The 14,347-nt window shown below is 47.4% G+C and overlaps 1 non-coding gene across 1 annotated transcript; it reads right to left on the bottom strand.

Moving 5' to 3' along the window:
- Window positions 1–2,520: 2,520 nt before the first annotated feature.
- Window positions 2,521–2,602, bottom strand: TRNAS-CGA (transfer RNA serine (anticodon CGA)). The gene has a single exon. It is a non-coding gene; the product is annotated as a tRNA-Ser (tRNA).
- Between the last annotated feature and the right edge of the window lie 11,745 nt (window positions 2,603–14,347).

Below are 14,347 nucleotides of genomic sequence, written 5' to 3'. Positions count from 1 at the left end.
TTCTACACGCCGATAGCAAATTAGGGCACGTGGCTAGTACGGTTGCATATGTATAAGTGATGAGACTATTGTAATATGTTCTCATATTACGTGCGGTTTTTAGCAAGAGACCTGACCGATTACGTTGACGTCAAAACTTCTGGCTACGGCACTACTTGGAGGCACAGGTATATGGTCCCTAGAATATAGCAGAGGCCCACCAGGCGCGTGCCTCCTCCCCCACCGCCTCCCCTTTCCCCTCCCCAAAACAAGTTTATTTACGCCACTATAACTTGCAGGTGTCGGAGGTTGATCCCGAAGGAGGAACGAAACACATATTCACAGCCCGAGGAAAGAGAGTATGGACTGCTTTTATTGCCAAGAGAAAGATAAGCCGAGAAACAGAAAAAAAAAAGGCACATGCGTTTTGGGGAGAATTAGGAAAAAGGAAAGACGGTAGCAGATCCCACGCACTGTGGGAATCGATGTAAGCGAAGCTTTCTGTGCTATTTGTGTTCATTGAGGGTATTTGGCGGTGATTTCGACGGCATACGACAGTAACGATGTGGTATTAAACGTTACCTTGAGTGTACCGCTTGCGTTTGTCTAAGTACTGCACAACAGCGCACAGTGAGACGTTTTTGCTCGAGGCTTTGTTGCGTGCCATTGTCCGTAGCCTGCGAGAACGTTAGCACTGTCATTATTTCTCAAACGGCGTATCGCACGGTGGGCGAGATGGAGAAACGTACCATTTTTTATTGTAGTCATTAAAGGAAATACAGCTGCTACCACGTACCACTGCCCGACAGACCAGGGCCCGCGCTGAACACCCGGGCTTCCGTCACGCAGCACGGCCTCCCAGCGTTGCAGTGTAAGGGACGTCGTGCCTAAAGCGTTGATCATGCTGGAGCACCACTTTATTATTGTCGTTTCCTCAACGGCTTGGCGTCTGCACGCCCTGCGTCAGTTGTCGACGGTGTGGAAAAAAACTTGCCTGGTGTTTATTTTTTTTTTCAGAAATAGCAGAAACATGCCGTACCATACCTTGGATCATCATCATCATTACAGTTTGTCCCCAGCTGTCGTCATAGCTAGTGTTAGCGTTTCTTTCATTCAAGAGAGCCCTAACGAAGCATGACGGCGCCTTCCTCTCCACCGCGATCATTCCATCAATGCAAGCTTCCGCGAGCGAGAGGTCGTTATAGATCCGTTTCGTCAAGGCTTTGGTTTTGCGCATTCTCTGTCTCCTCTTGAACGAGAGAGAGAGAAAAAAGAAGGAAACCGAGGGGCCCGATTTTTATTAATAAAATCGTAAGAAGCCAACAAACAAAGACTCCAAGTCTGTCTTATTAAACACAGACATTCCGTCTCCCCTCTGGGATGACGCGCGTGAGTAAAAGGCAAGCGCTGCAGCTCCTGCAATGCTTTTGCGAGGGGCTCACAGCCTTCAAGAGGAATTCCAGAGGACATTGTAGCAACGGCCAGAGAGGGTACTGTACGTTCCGACGCTCTCGAAGCTCTTTGGAAAGGTCTGCCGCCGCTCCTGCCGTGTACATTACGCACGTTTTCAATCGTCCCCTGACGCGGCGTGCAAGACAGCAGCAGCAGCATCGAAAAAGTCGAAGGAACAGGCGAAGAATGTTTCGTTTTAAAAAGACCCCGAAAGCGAAAGGAACGTTTTAGGGCTGACCCGCATGCCTAAGCGGGACGGATTGCCGTCAGGACGACAGGACCACCGGCGTACGTCGTCGCCGTACAATTCATTCAATCATTCATCGAAGCGACGCGTAAATAACGAAACTGCGGAAGAAACTTTACATGTGCGCAAACCAGTAACCCAGGTGAGTCGCTTCATAATACGCGCCAGTACAAAACTAGTAAGACCGCAGCGTCATCGCACGAATATCTAAAGAACTATCGACAGAACGCTACGGCCTCCAAGACTGCCAACGCTGCTTGCGCAGCGAGGTCTTGAAAGCACTAATGTAACCTAAATACGACAATGCCTCATATAATGCTTGTTCAGATGCATAAATTTTTTAAATAAATAATAACTACAATGGTCTCAAATGTTCTTCAATGCTGTTGCGTCTACCAAAAGCCACAACAGCATTTTATACTTGCCTCAAGATGGCAGCACGCTTCACAATTGTTTAACGTTAGAAACGGTAGATGACGACACAATACAAACAAGGCTGTTGTGGTTTTGTCCATATGGTTTTGTCATTTAGTCGAAGATTACGTGCAAAAGCGAAGTTTGTTTCTAATACCTGTAACGAAATCCGCTCTGACGCGTAACAAGTGCCGTTGTACCACTTACGCGGAAGATCTGAGGTAGGCATTGAAGCTGCGAATCAAGCTCCGAGAATAAATCTTTGAACTTGCCTTTATCGTGGCCTTCGTGGAACGAGTTTTTTTTTATAACATTGGGTTACGTGCTGCGCGCGCAGCCAAACTAAGTCAGTGTTTGGTTTAGAGCAACTAAAAAAATCTAACAATAGCAAAAAGACAAGTATAAAAAAAAAAAAAAAAAAAAAGTTACGCAGCCGACAGGATTCGAACCTGTGCGGGGAAACCCCAATGGATTTCGAGTCCATCGCCTTAACCACTCGGCCACGACTGCTCGGCAATGAAGTGGCTCTTAGAGCCTTTATGAAGATTTGCAGTTGTTATTCGTAATTTTTGACGACTTTTTTGAGATTTTATGAGACACTGGAAGCTGATTCATGCAACGCTGACTTCGCCTAAAGTTAAGACACCAAAATCACCGCACGCTGTCAAGAGTGCGTAGCAGAAAAACGACCGAAACATTATTTTTGAAGTTCGGTTTCGTCTTCTTCGTTTGTTCGCCTCCTTAGCGAAAGTCTTCTGAAACCACAGCAAACATAACGTTTCATATTAGTATACCTAGAGGCAAATCTGGCGCTGCGATCGTTCAACCCTCATGGGAATGATGGGAAGTACAGGCTTCGGATTGGCATTCTATTGACTGGCAAACTAGTCTACAAGAATTTTTTTGGCAGTTTTGGTTTCGCTCCAAGCGCAGTTGCTATAACCTGCAGTGGGATAGTGCAACGCAAAGCTGCCTGCCTTTGTTATGTTGCTCGGAATGGTGATAGCGCGCTGGGCCAGCGACTGGGACGATGCTTGTGTCGCAGTGTGGCGTCGAAGCCGTGACGAGAAAGCGGCGGCATCGTAAACGTTGAAAGAACATGTTTTGAGCGTTTGGACCTTGGTTTGTTAAGTGCGTTAGGTTGGCACTGTAGCGTTACGTGCTTCATGAAACTTCAGAATAGGACAAAGAAGGCGCTACTGATACAAGATATATACAGTTGTACTTCTAGTGGCTTGACAATCAAATTTTATTGAGGGCTTCATTATGTGCTCATTGAAATGCGTGTTTTAGGACTTTGAGAACACAAACTTACTTGTGGTAGGAAAGATAGCTGCTTCCTAGCTCTAGTCTAGTGTCGCACAATGTGTACCCGCAAAGCCACGCTGTAACGCTTCGGAAGCGGTACGCCAATATAAAATATGATGAAGCATACTCGTAGGAGGCCACTAGCGTCCTAGCTAGCACTGCAGCAGATGTGCTTAAAAGTACTTGAAGACGTTCAGCAATCGTGACAGCCGACGCAACCTTTCGAAAGAGCGAGAGAGTTCGCAAGTGCCTGTCGTTTGCGAGAAAAGTCTCGCGCGTGCCGTTCGTTACTGGAAAGTACCGGGCTCGCAGCGTTAAAGAAAGGAAACGCATCAAGGCAGATAACGATTATTGTTGTGTGGCACAGGGGGCAAGCCAAAGGGTGTAACTTTGCCTAAAGGCTCAACCAGACGTACGCGTTCCAATGCGCCCGCACGCGCCGCACCACGCCTGGGCGCGTACGGCGTCAGGCGCGGAGGCTGTTTCGCGTGTCGGCGCGCGGCGGCGTGGAGACCTACAACCGCTAGGATTTCTGCGCCCGCGCCGGAAGCTGCCGCTCGCGTCAGTAGCATGACGCACCTCACATGACCACGGCGAGCCAACGTCACTTCCGGAACGACTCTTCGAGCGACGTTCAGGCAAGCCCGGGCAAGCTGCTTCAGCACCTTGTTGGCTGTGCGCGTTGAGATCGACGTTCTTCATGGCAGGTGCGCAAATCTTCAGCCGTGACGGCTGCATTAACAATGAAACTTTGATCGCCGAAGTGCAACGTCGCCAACCATTGGTACTGCTGGTACCGACGTCGCCTTCTCTTCATCATTAGCAGCAACGTCATAATTTTCATGACGAGCAACACTTTCTTTTTTCTGGACAACGGTCTCATGATTCAACAGTTAGCACAAAGGTCGAAAGCTTGCAGCGCAGTTCGAGGTCTGACACACCGTACAACACGCGAGGCGCGTAGCACACGAGTGATGCTATGCCGATGCTGCTGCAGGTTTCGCCGGGCTCACAATACTCATATTAGGTCGCAGTTGAGCTGAATGACCCACAAGGAGTCGTAAAATATGTTTCTGAAATATAAAAACAAGCTTTAAGCTAAAATTATTGTCTTGCAATATGTAACACATTGCTAGACTGCCTTGAACATGGCAAGCTAGCAACACTGCGCCGCCGCGACGAGACGCGCGGCTACGCGCGGCAACTCGTGCATCGTTTGGGTGCGCGCCCTCTTCCTCCGTCGGGCGCGGCGCGACGTCGAGTCAGCGCGGCGTGTGCGGACGCATTGGAACGCGTACGTCTGGTTGAGCCTTAAGAGTGTAGCAGCCGCCGGAGAAGAGCGCCCCTCCTCCCTCGCCTGATGGATGGATGGATGTTAGGAGCGTCCCCTTTGGAACGGGGCGGTGGGTTGCGCCACCAAGCTCTTGCTACTATGCTGCCTAATATCCTACCTAGGTTAACCAATGAAAAAGAAAAGAAAAAAAAACACTAATCTGATCCTAACTAACCTGATCCCCCTGCCTCGCGCGCCACACGTGAAAGCACTAAAAAGCCCTCACTCTCCCAAAGTATAGCGCCATTCACTTCCCTCCTCCTCCGCTCGGCGCGGCCTCGATGGTGGCGCCGCCGGTGGTGAGCCTGCCGTAGCAGACGACGGCTAACACACTACGGGAGGAAATCCGCAGAAACGTTCGTTCGAGCCCTGCGGAGCAGTTTTTTCAATCGAGATCTTTCTTCGTCAGTCGGTAACTGGCCTTTCGAATTTCGTGTTGGAATTGCGGAAGAAATAGAGAAAAGGACCATTATTCAAGGCGTATTTAAGGCGTAAAGCGCGCGACGTTGAGAGTTTGTGTAGCTGAAACACGACGCAAGCATGCGGTGTACTCAAACACGCGCGTAATTAGTAAAGTTTCAGGTGTTGACAGCGTGAAAGTATGTGTACGTGGTTTCGTAGGTTCATTTATGTACCTGCAGGATACTTTTGTTCGGCCGGCGCGTGAGAGATTGCTGACCGCTCACAGCCGGAATGGCTGTGTGCGGTCAGCAATGCCTGGCAACAGGGCCGTTTTTTTTTCATTGCGGGGTGCTTTGGTAATCGTGACGATATATACATTTTTTTTACAAGTACTGCTCCAGGAGGGCACGTGTAATGGCTAACGGAGGCCTCTGAAGAGCACGTGACATTACAATAATGCAGGCGTCGCAGGGAGTGTTCGCATACAAAATTGGCTGTCCGCGATCTTATTCCCCATTGGCATGCACAGGCTTCGGCGAGCCCCATCCAGCCCTGGTTCTAGCTTTGGTGTTCCCGTTGCCGCTTTGGTGCCCTGGAGGCGCCGTCAATAATACGAAATGATGACAAGGTGTTACAACTAGTAAATAAAATTTATTGAAGAAATACAATCGCGCCGAGGCGCCAACTTCTAAAGCAGCGCTAGCGCGCCCGCGCGAGTATTATGAAACGCCAACGAGGAATTTACCGGCCCACGTACGACTCTACGATCAACGTGCACGTTAAACATCCCCAGGCGAGCTAGATAAAGTTATCCGGAGCCATCCACTACGACCTCCATCCTAGCTTTAGTCGCTTCTTAACGTTAAAAACGTTAATCACCACAAACCAAATCAATACATGCGGGCGTACATTCGAAGCTAAAAGACTGCATCGTAAGTCATATTGAGCCTTGCAAAAGCGTCGAGAATGTGCCAACTTCTGGTGGAGCTCAAAACACACCCTGAATAAAGTCGCTTTTATGTCACAGGCCAGCTGCAGATGCGTGCATTTCACCGCAAGACGAAACTACATGAAACAAAGAGAGCACATTCGAAAAAAAGAAGTCATACAACGCGCTGAAAACCACGCAGAGCATGAACACACACTTTTTCGAAGCGGAAGGCGTGAACTAGGCTCGAAATAAGAGGTTGTGAGTAGCCGTGGCCCTTACTTCACTAAGCCGTGCGTTCTTTGCCACTTCCTCGAAGTCAGCCCGCCCGATCCTGCGAATCCACACTTCTTTTTGCGTTGCGCCCGCCGGACGGTAAAGCAAAAAGCTTTTTGCCCTCGCTGTGTCTGTTGCGGCAACCGAAGGCGCAGCAGCATGGCATCGCAATTAATTTCTCGGCCCTAAACATTCTTTTACGCTAACGCGCTCCGTCAGTCCGCCTGCCGTACTTTCGTCGCGCAGGCCCAACAATGGAGGTCGGCGCGCGCTGGAAAGAAAAAATATACAAAAGCGCGGCGCCTGCTTCCACGTGACACAGATTGGCCAATGGGGGAGCGGAGGAGGCTGGGCCGACAGGAAGCGTGGAGGAGGAGGGTGAGCGGGGTGGCGGAAAGATCTAAGAATGGCGCTACTTTTGAAAAATTGAGGGGCTTTAGAAGGCACGCATCTAGGCCGCGTTCCTCGCCCGCGTGCGCGCCGTTCCTTCTCCCCCGCTAGGCTCCACCAACCCTCGCAGCATCGCTATGCTGCGCCATGCTGTTTTTATGCTCTGCTTTCACTTTACTTTGCTTTCCCTCCCCCAGCTCGGCGAAGCTGCGCACGTCAAGAGAAACCCAGCGAGGTTCCGAGAGCTCCGCTGTAAAATTCCCGGCTCTCCCGTAAGTGAGAGTAGATGTAAGCATGAAATGACAACTGGCAAAGCAGGTTGGTTGGAGATGATACTAGTCACAATATTAAAATGGGTGTAGTGCATGTTCGCAAGGGCGCACCCCACCACACCGCGCCCCGCCATGCTGCGCACTGGTCCGTATGTATGCTGCCCAGCTAGAAGAAGCAAAACGGCTGAAGGCCGTGCGACAGGCAGCGGAAGACGCCAGGGAAACAGAGCGCACTGCCCAGATAGAAGAATGAATTCTGGGGTTTTACGTGCCAATACCACGATTTGATATGAGGCATGCCGTAGAGGGGCACTCCGGATTAATTTTGACCACCAGGGGATCTTGAACGTGCCCACAATGCACGACAAACGGACGTTCTTGCATTTCACCTTCGCCTTTTATTCCCTTTACCCCTTTCCCCAGCACAGGGTAGCCAGCCGGTACTTACACTGGCTAACCTCCCTGTCTTTCCTCCCCTTTTGTCTCTCCCTCTCTGTTAAAAATGCGGCCGCCGCAGCTGGGATTTGATCCCGCGACCTCGTGCTTAGCAGCGCAACACGATAACCGCTAAGCCACTGCGGCGGTGTAGAGGCGCCTGATGGAGGAGCCATCTCTCGAGGCGACTCAAAACCTGCGCCGCGCAACTCATGGACTGCTGGCGTTAAAAAGAGCGCTGAGCGCCAAAAGATGACAATAAGGTGTATGGGGCCCTGCACCTGGCTTTTGAACGCCGCTATTGGAAATGACAAATACAACTTCAGCGTACTATAAAAGTTACCACTTCAGTGATATTGTGAACAAACATTAGGAAGAACTAGGAAGCAACATTTTGGTAACTTGTTTGGGCAGTAACCAGCCTATGTAATGCGGTCCCGTACAAAGGGTTGGAGGACTGACTGCCCGGATGACAGCTCTGGCTTTCGACTCAAGGTCACCTGAAGGTCTCCGACCACGGGAGCTAAAAGCATTCTATGCTTAAAAATACTGCTCCGTGGCGAATGCTGCTGCCATCGTTCGTGTATTTCGCTCCGCAAAAGGGTGCCAAAGGGCAAGGACACAGCCAATGTTCTCAATGCGCCCGATCTGAAGCAGCCCGGAGTAATTCTGATCGTCATGCAGTAACATCAATGCACAGACACACATACAAATACACGCACACACGCACGCACACGCACAAAAGCACAGACAAGCCCATTCGCGCACACACGCACACAAGCACATGCGCGCGCACACAAGCACATGCGTGCGCACACACACACGCACACGCGCACGCACACACACACACACACACACTTACAAACCCAGCGCATGCCGTGCACATAATGAATCTGCGAACGCGGTAGGAAAAACCACTGCAAGCAATCGGCAAACTCCACACGTACATGCATGACCTCCGCGACAACCATAAATGCTAATCCCGGTGGCACTGTATGGCACCATATTTTTCCCTATTGCCAGCAATGACTTCAGGTTGCAGCGGCAGAGGGCGCTGCAGTAGACCAGAGTGCTTCAGCACCCCAGGCCGTCATCGCAAAAAGAGCCATTGTTTCGACCCCGAAGGACACACTGCCGTATTCCCGTACACCATAGCGAAAGTACTAAATATACAGATTTGCTCTACACTCGACTGTAGTTAATACCAACCTTGAGGGGCCGCAAGGTCTGGTCGAAGTATTGCGAAGGTCGATTTAACAGACGGCGGGTAACTAAACGGCGCGGTTAGCCTAGTATGCTTACCCGGCAATGGTTCCGCCTCAGCATCTCACACGTTTTTAGCAAGGGTGCATCCCCAGACATTTCCAAATTCCATGGCTCGAATAAAGGCAAGCAAGAGTGGTAGCAATCTCTTCGCGAATACTGCGGGCCTTCAGGGAACACTAAATATTATAGCTCGCATTCGTAAGACCTTTCTTGTCACAAGTGGGAGTCACTGGATGAGTATCACTAGAGGAGCTACAAAATAGTTAATGAAAATAATAGCATGACTTAGGTTCATAAAATAAGAAATCTGTGTAGTTTAATATAAATACGTGGAGACCAGCACATACATTTTTTGTTAAATTGTCACATCATATTATAAAATGTTATATCTGGCCTCTGCCGTTTTTTACTGAGATAAGCGGACATTACCAGCAGGAAAATTTGAAATGCAAACATCACTGATTAGCTGAAACATATTAATTAACTTAATTACTAATGTACGAGGCACGTCGTAATTGCAAAATTGGAGCCAAGAACAGTGAAGTCACGTCTGTTTAGCACGAATCCCGTAACCAGCACCGCTGTCGTCGTACGCGATCTTAAAGGTGTGCCAAGACATGCGTAAGCGTTCCAGTTAACATTTTACAGAAAGCATGCCTGAAAAGTTTGGGACGACCTTAACTGGAACGCCACGGCATTTTTCTAGCAGATTTTGGGGACGTATATCGCGAAAGTGGTGCTGGTCTTTGGATTTATGCTAAGCAGACATCGCATCGCTACTCCTTGGCTTAAATTTCGCAATTACAAGTGCACCAAAGTTAACAGTTTCAGTTTACAAAAATAATTAGCATATTTTAGTTGAATTGCAAGACTATCGCTGAAAATTTTCTTTCTGGTAATTTCCGCCTAGCTTCGTAGCTGATCAGGAAAAGAAACGGCAGGAAACCTCGATATGACAATTTCTTAAAAAAATTATTCTGCACAAAAACGAAACACGTGGCATATATATATATATATGAACGAGAAGAGCAGGTTAACCGAGGGGCTCCATATTTATTAATCATAAGAAGCCAGCAATGACACCAAGGACAACACAGGAAATTACGTGTACTTACTAAATGAACTGAAGTGCCATAATTAAACAATGTGCCATCACACCTTATATATATATATATATATATATATATGTGTGTGTGTGTGTGTGTGTGTGTGTGTGTGTGTGTGTGTGTGTGTGTGTGTGTGTGTGTGTGTGTGTAGCGATACGTGATTAAGTGAAATGTCATTAATTATGTGCTCGAGCACATATGAATCTGAGCTTCTTTATGTGAGTTTCAAACATTTATTGACATTGGGTACGTTCGAGCCAAAATGAGTTCAGTTGGAAATATCTATGTTTTATAATTTTTTGGGACTATATTTGGGCAATTGGTTGTAAGAACTTATTTGGCTAATCAACTAATTGTCGATTACTTTATAGGTGACCAATTTTTCTTTCTTGGTTTTCGTTAAGGCGACTGAGAAAATCGACTAACACCCTTAAAGGGACCGTAAAGAGAAACACTTAATTAGTTTAGGCTGATAAATCACACTTTCAAAACTCTAATTTCGTGAATTATCCAGCAGTAGATGGATTATTGCGAGAGAAAATGAAGGCCAAAGTTCAATATTTTTTAAAAACTTCGCGCCGGAACCCCCGCGCCTGTAGGATCAGGGATTTCAACCTGGGACGTCACGGATTTCAAACCATTTTCTCCTAGTTGGGCCTTAGTGGCTCAGTAAATGTTCTTGAAAATTGCCAAGTCCAGTCCCTGGCTCTCTTATGACACAACGTAGAATCATATTAAATATAGGTCCGAGCGTTAACCTAACTAGAGTGAACTATAAGCCCGAGCAGACGTCGTCAAAATCGATGACGTCATGGCGAGGTAGTGCGGGAACTGGAAGGTGGCGTCGCCACCTGTATTTTGTTTTTGCGACTTTTTTCTTGCTTACCGAGCTTCCTCTAACAGCAAAAGTGGCATTTCCGGCTGAAGCGTAACCTATTATAGCAGGTAAATTTATTTATTTTCTACTTATTGTCCCTTTACTAGGTCCCTTTACTAGTTTTTATAGAATGCGCAAACGATATTAATATAAATTCCAAACTGTATGCCTACTTCGATATATTGTTTGCCTACATCCCATGGTTACTCATCATATTCAGGATCAATTTTTTTAAAGACGTGTTAGGTTTTACTGCTGCAACATTGTACGACTTCTGTAACTGTTCTTTTTCCATTTATTTCTAATCACAATCCACACCATTTTATTAATGTGTTCTTATGAAACTAAAAACAAGGGGTCCCGCTGCATTTACTAACTGTGGGACCCCTTTTTGCAAACCATCTCCTATATTTATGTACACTAATAAAACAACAAAAATTGAGCCTGAATCTTGTGGTTTGCCCGGTGAATTTTCCGCACAGGCTACTGCTGCCACGTCCGATCCGGGGGACAGCTACGTTCAGCAGCTCCGCTTCCTGTTTGCACTCTTGCGTCCTTGCCCTAGCAGAGTTGCATCCTCTAAAAACGTTTTTTGTTTTTTGTCAGCAAAGACCAGCCTACAGCGAGCCACCTTTTCGTATCGCGTGAAAGCATCCGACCATCTCTCACATCTCCCTATGACGGCTCTTTCAAGGTACTCAAGTGGACAGAAAAAAAAAAAAAAAAAAACTGTTACCGTCGACCTCAACGGACGTGTAGAAGTCGTGTCGATATACAGGATCAAGCCAGCATACCTAGCGACCTCGTAATCATTATCCATTTTCAACGACTTTACAATCGCCGAAACGACGACCCGACCACCCGGCATCAAAGGCTGTTTCTTGGGGACCGCTGAACCGCTGCTTGAAGGAGCACGTCCTTTTTTTTTTTTTTTTTTTTGGCACGCTGCGGGCCTAGTCATGTGGCATGAACGACGTAGACCTCTGCACCTGTGTCCACGCGAAATTGTTGTTCGGCAATTCTGTCACTGACTTAGAAGAGGCGGCTTGTCACGCGGCGACAATCGCCAGCCGCAATCAGTGACTTTGCGACAAGTTTCCCTGCCAGCTGCAAGGGGCACGCTGCAAGGGGAACGGCGCTGACGTGTGCTGGCACCGAATTTGTTGTGACACCAGCGATAGTTCCACATCCCCACAATCGCCTTCGATGCTTGGTTTTGCCTCTTTTGTTGAGCAGGACATTTCACTGTTTACCATGCATGCTTCGACCACGCAGCATTTGTGAAAAGAATGTATGCTTTTGCATTAAGTAGGTGAGTAGATGATGTGTCAGCTTCGGAACCTTCACGTTAGTCTGATTATCTATGCTGGTTAGCGCCATGATTTGCCAACGACCTCCTGCCTTGAATATCACAACGCAAGATTTTCGTGGAGCTTCACTTCGATTTCCAGGAAGACAGAACTTTTTGAGCATCTTTGTCCTATAAAGGAAAGTTTGGAGAAAAAAACCTACACCTTTAGGAGTGTGCAACAACCGACACCTGTACGTTTTCGTGGAGAACAGGAGTAAACCGTTAATACTGTTACTCAATAGCAGTTTTTATCATAGTACCTGGTGCATGATTGCAGGTCGTTTAAAATAAGCTGTTCACAGATGCGCATTGCAGAAAAGCCTAGCGCATTACGATGTGAAAGCGTGATAAGCGATCATTGAAAAAATAATAAATATTATATTACATGATGACTTTATGTTTTGTTATATGTTCACAAATTTTACGGGTGGATAGCATATGAAAAAATAGTCGATGGCTTGTTGGGGCATGGGGTGGGAAGTGGGCATTGCAAGATAGTTTGCACCCCCCCCCCCCCCCCAATAAATATCCCTGGGCAAGCCTGCGGTTGCACTTGATAGAAAGGTCAATTGAATTGCCTTCGTCGTGTTCAAGACGTGCATTGTTGAACACATAAAGACTTTATTCAAGGGTCGGCATTCTGCGCTTTCTACTCAAATTTTCCATCCAGCTAGGTGGCAGAAAGACGTGATTTTGGGGCTATATTTCGAAAGCGATTTGCGTATCGAACGAACAAACAAAGAAACAAACAGACAGACAGACAGACAGACAGACAGACAGACAGACAGACAGACAGACAGACAGACAGACAGACAGACAGACAGACAGACAGACAGACAGACAGACAGACAGACAGACAGACAGACAGACAGACAGACAGACAAACGAACAGACAAACGAACGAACAGACAAACGAACAAACAGACAAACGAACAGACAAACGAACAAACAGACAAACAAACGAACAAACAGACAAACGAACAAACGAACAGACAAACGAACTAACAGACAAACAAACAAACAGACAGACAGACAGACAGACAGACAGACAGACAGACAGACAGACAGACAGACAGACAGACAGACAGACAGACAGACAAACAAACAAAAAAAGACAAACAAACAAACAGACAAACAAACAAACAAAACAAGAAACAGATCACGGTTTTTCTAAGACCGAGCACGCTTTAGGCTAAGTAAAGTGGTGGCATGCAAGTAATCTTGAAAAAGAAAGAAGGAAGCTTTAGTGCTGTTGGACACTCAGTAAATGAAACGTAAAAGCTATGTATAAACCAGTATCTGAAAAAGAAGAGAGGAAATAAAGAAAACTCAGACATGAGTTGAGTTCGGCAAATAAAGTCTGCATAAGTTTACAACCATTCAATCCCCCGATGAGTTGTACAGTTAGCGGTCGTTCATGAGATTAGTGTGTTCATGAGCGATGCAACATATGACCTTCTATGGCGTCTCGCTGAAAAGAAACGAACGAACGAACGAATCTAGATGCCGTTGGATGAACGGCTGTATTTTCCCACGTACGCAAGGCGAAAGGAACGGCCGGACACCTGTATTGCTGTGAATGCTATTGCAGGCGACGTGATACTTGTTTTCCTTCCAGGACATCCCATATTAGAACCGCGCACCCGCATTGTGAACGCTCTACAGCGGGGCGTGGGAAGAGCTGAATATCGAAGAAAAACGGAAATGAAACGGACAAAGCGAACATATATACAACAACGGAAACGTAATTGTAGTGCAAGGCAGCGGGAACAAGGTAGTAGGCGACGAGAAACCAAAGTGCCTTTTCCGCTTTTGTTAACGCGCCTATCCCGTTCGAGGGTGTTTACTAGCGAACGTGCTTACTACCTATTGTGTTTCTCCCCTTATGCGCAAAATGAATGAAATGCACACGGAAGAAGGAGACAAGGAAACGAAAGTTAGGATTTTTTGTCTACTGTTCTGTGTTCCCAGATTTTAGGGTGAGGGCCGGCAAAGCAGACGATGAAATAGAACTGAAACAGACGAACACAAGCAGACCATCTGGAAGAAGTAGGCGAAACGAAAGCAGACGCGCAGGAACAAGCCCAGGGGTAGGGGGAAAAAAATCACCAGAACACACGCAAAACGCCAGTCGGGCGTAAAACACGCACACACGTAAGAAAAAAAAGCAGAAAGAGGAAACTTGTCGGACGACATTTTGGTCCTCCCCTGGCAGCGAATGTCCTCCTCGCTGCGTCGAACTCTTTCCCGCACGCTCTTTCAACCGGCGAGGCGGCTCGAAATGAGATTCCACCGCGGCTGTCGTCGACGC

Source organism: Dermacentor andersoni, chromosome 8 (genome assembly GCF_023375885.2).
Source record: "Dermacentor andersoni chromosome 8, qqDerAnde1_hic_scaffold, whole genome shotgun sequence".
Lineage (NCBI taxonomy): Eukaryota > Metazoa > Arthropoda > Arachnida > Ixodida > Ixodidae > Dermacentor > Dermacentor andersoni.
The sequence above is the reverse complement of the archived record's forward strand: the minus strand, read 5'-3'. Positions and strand labels throughout refer to the sequence as shown.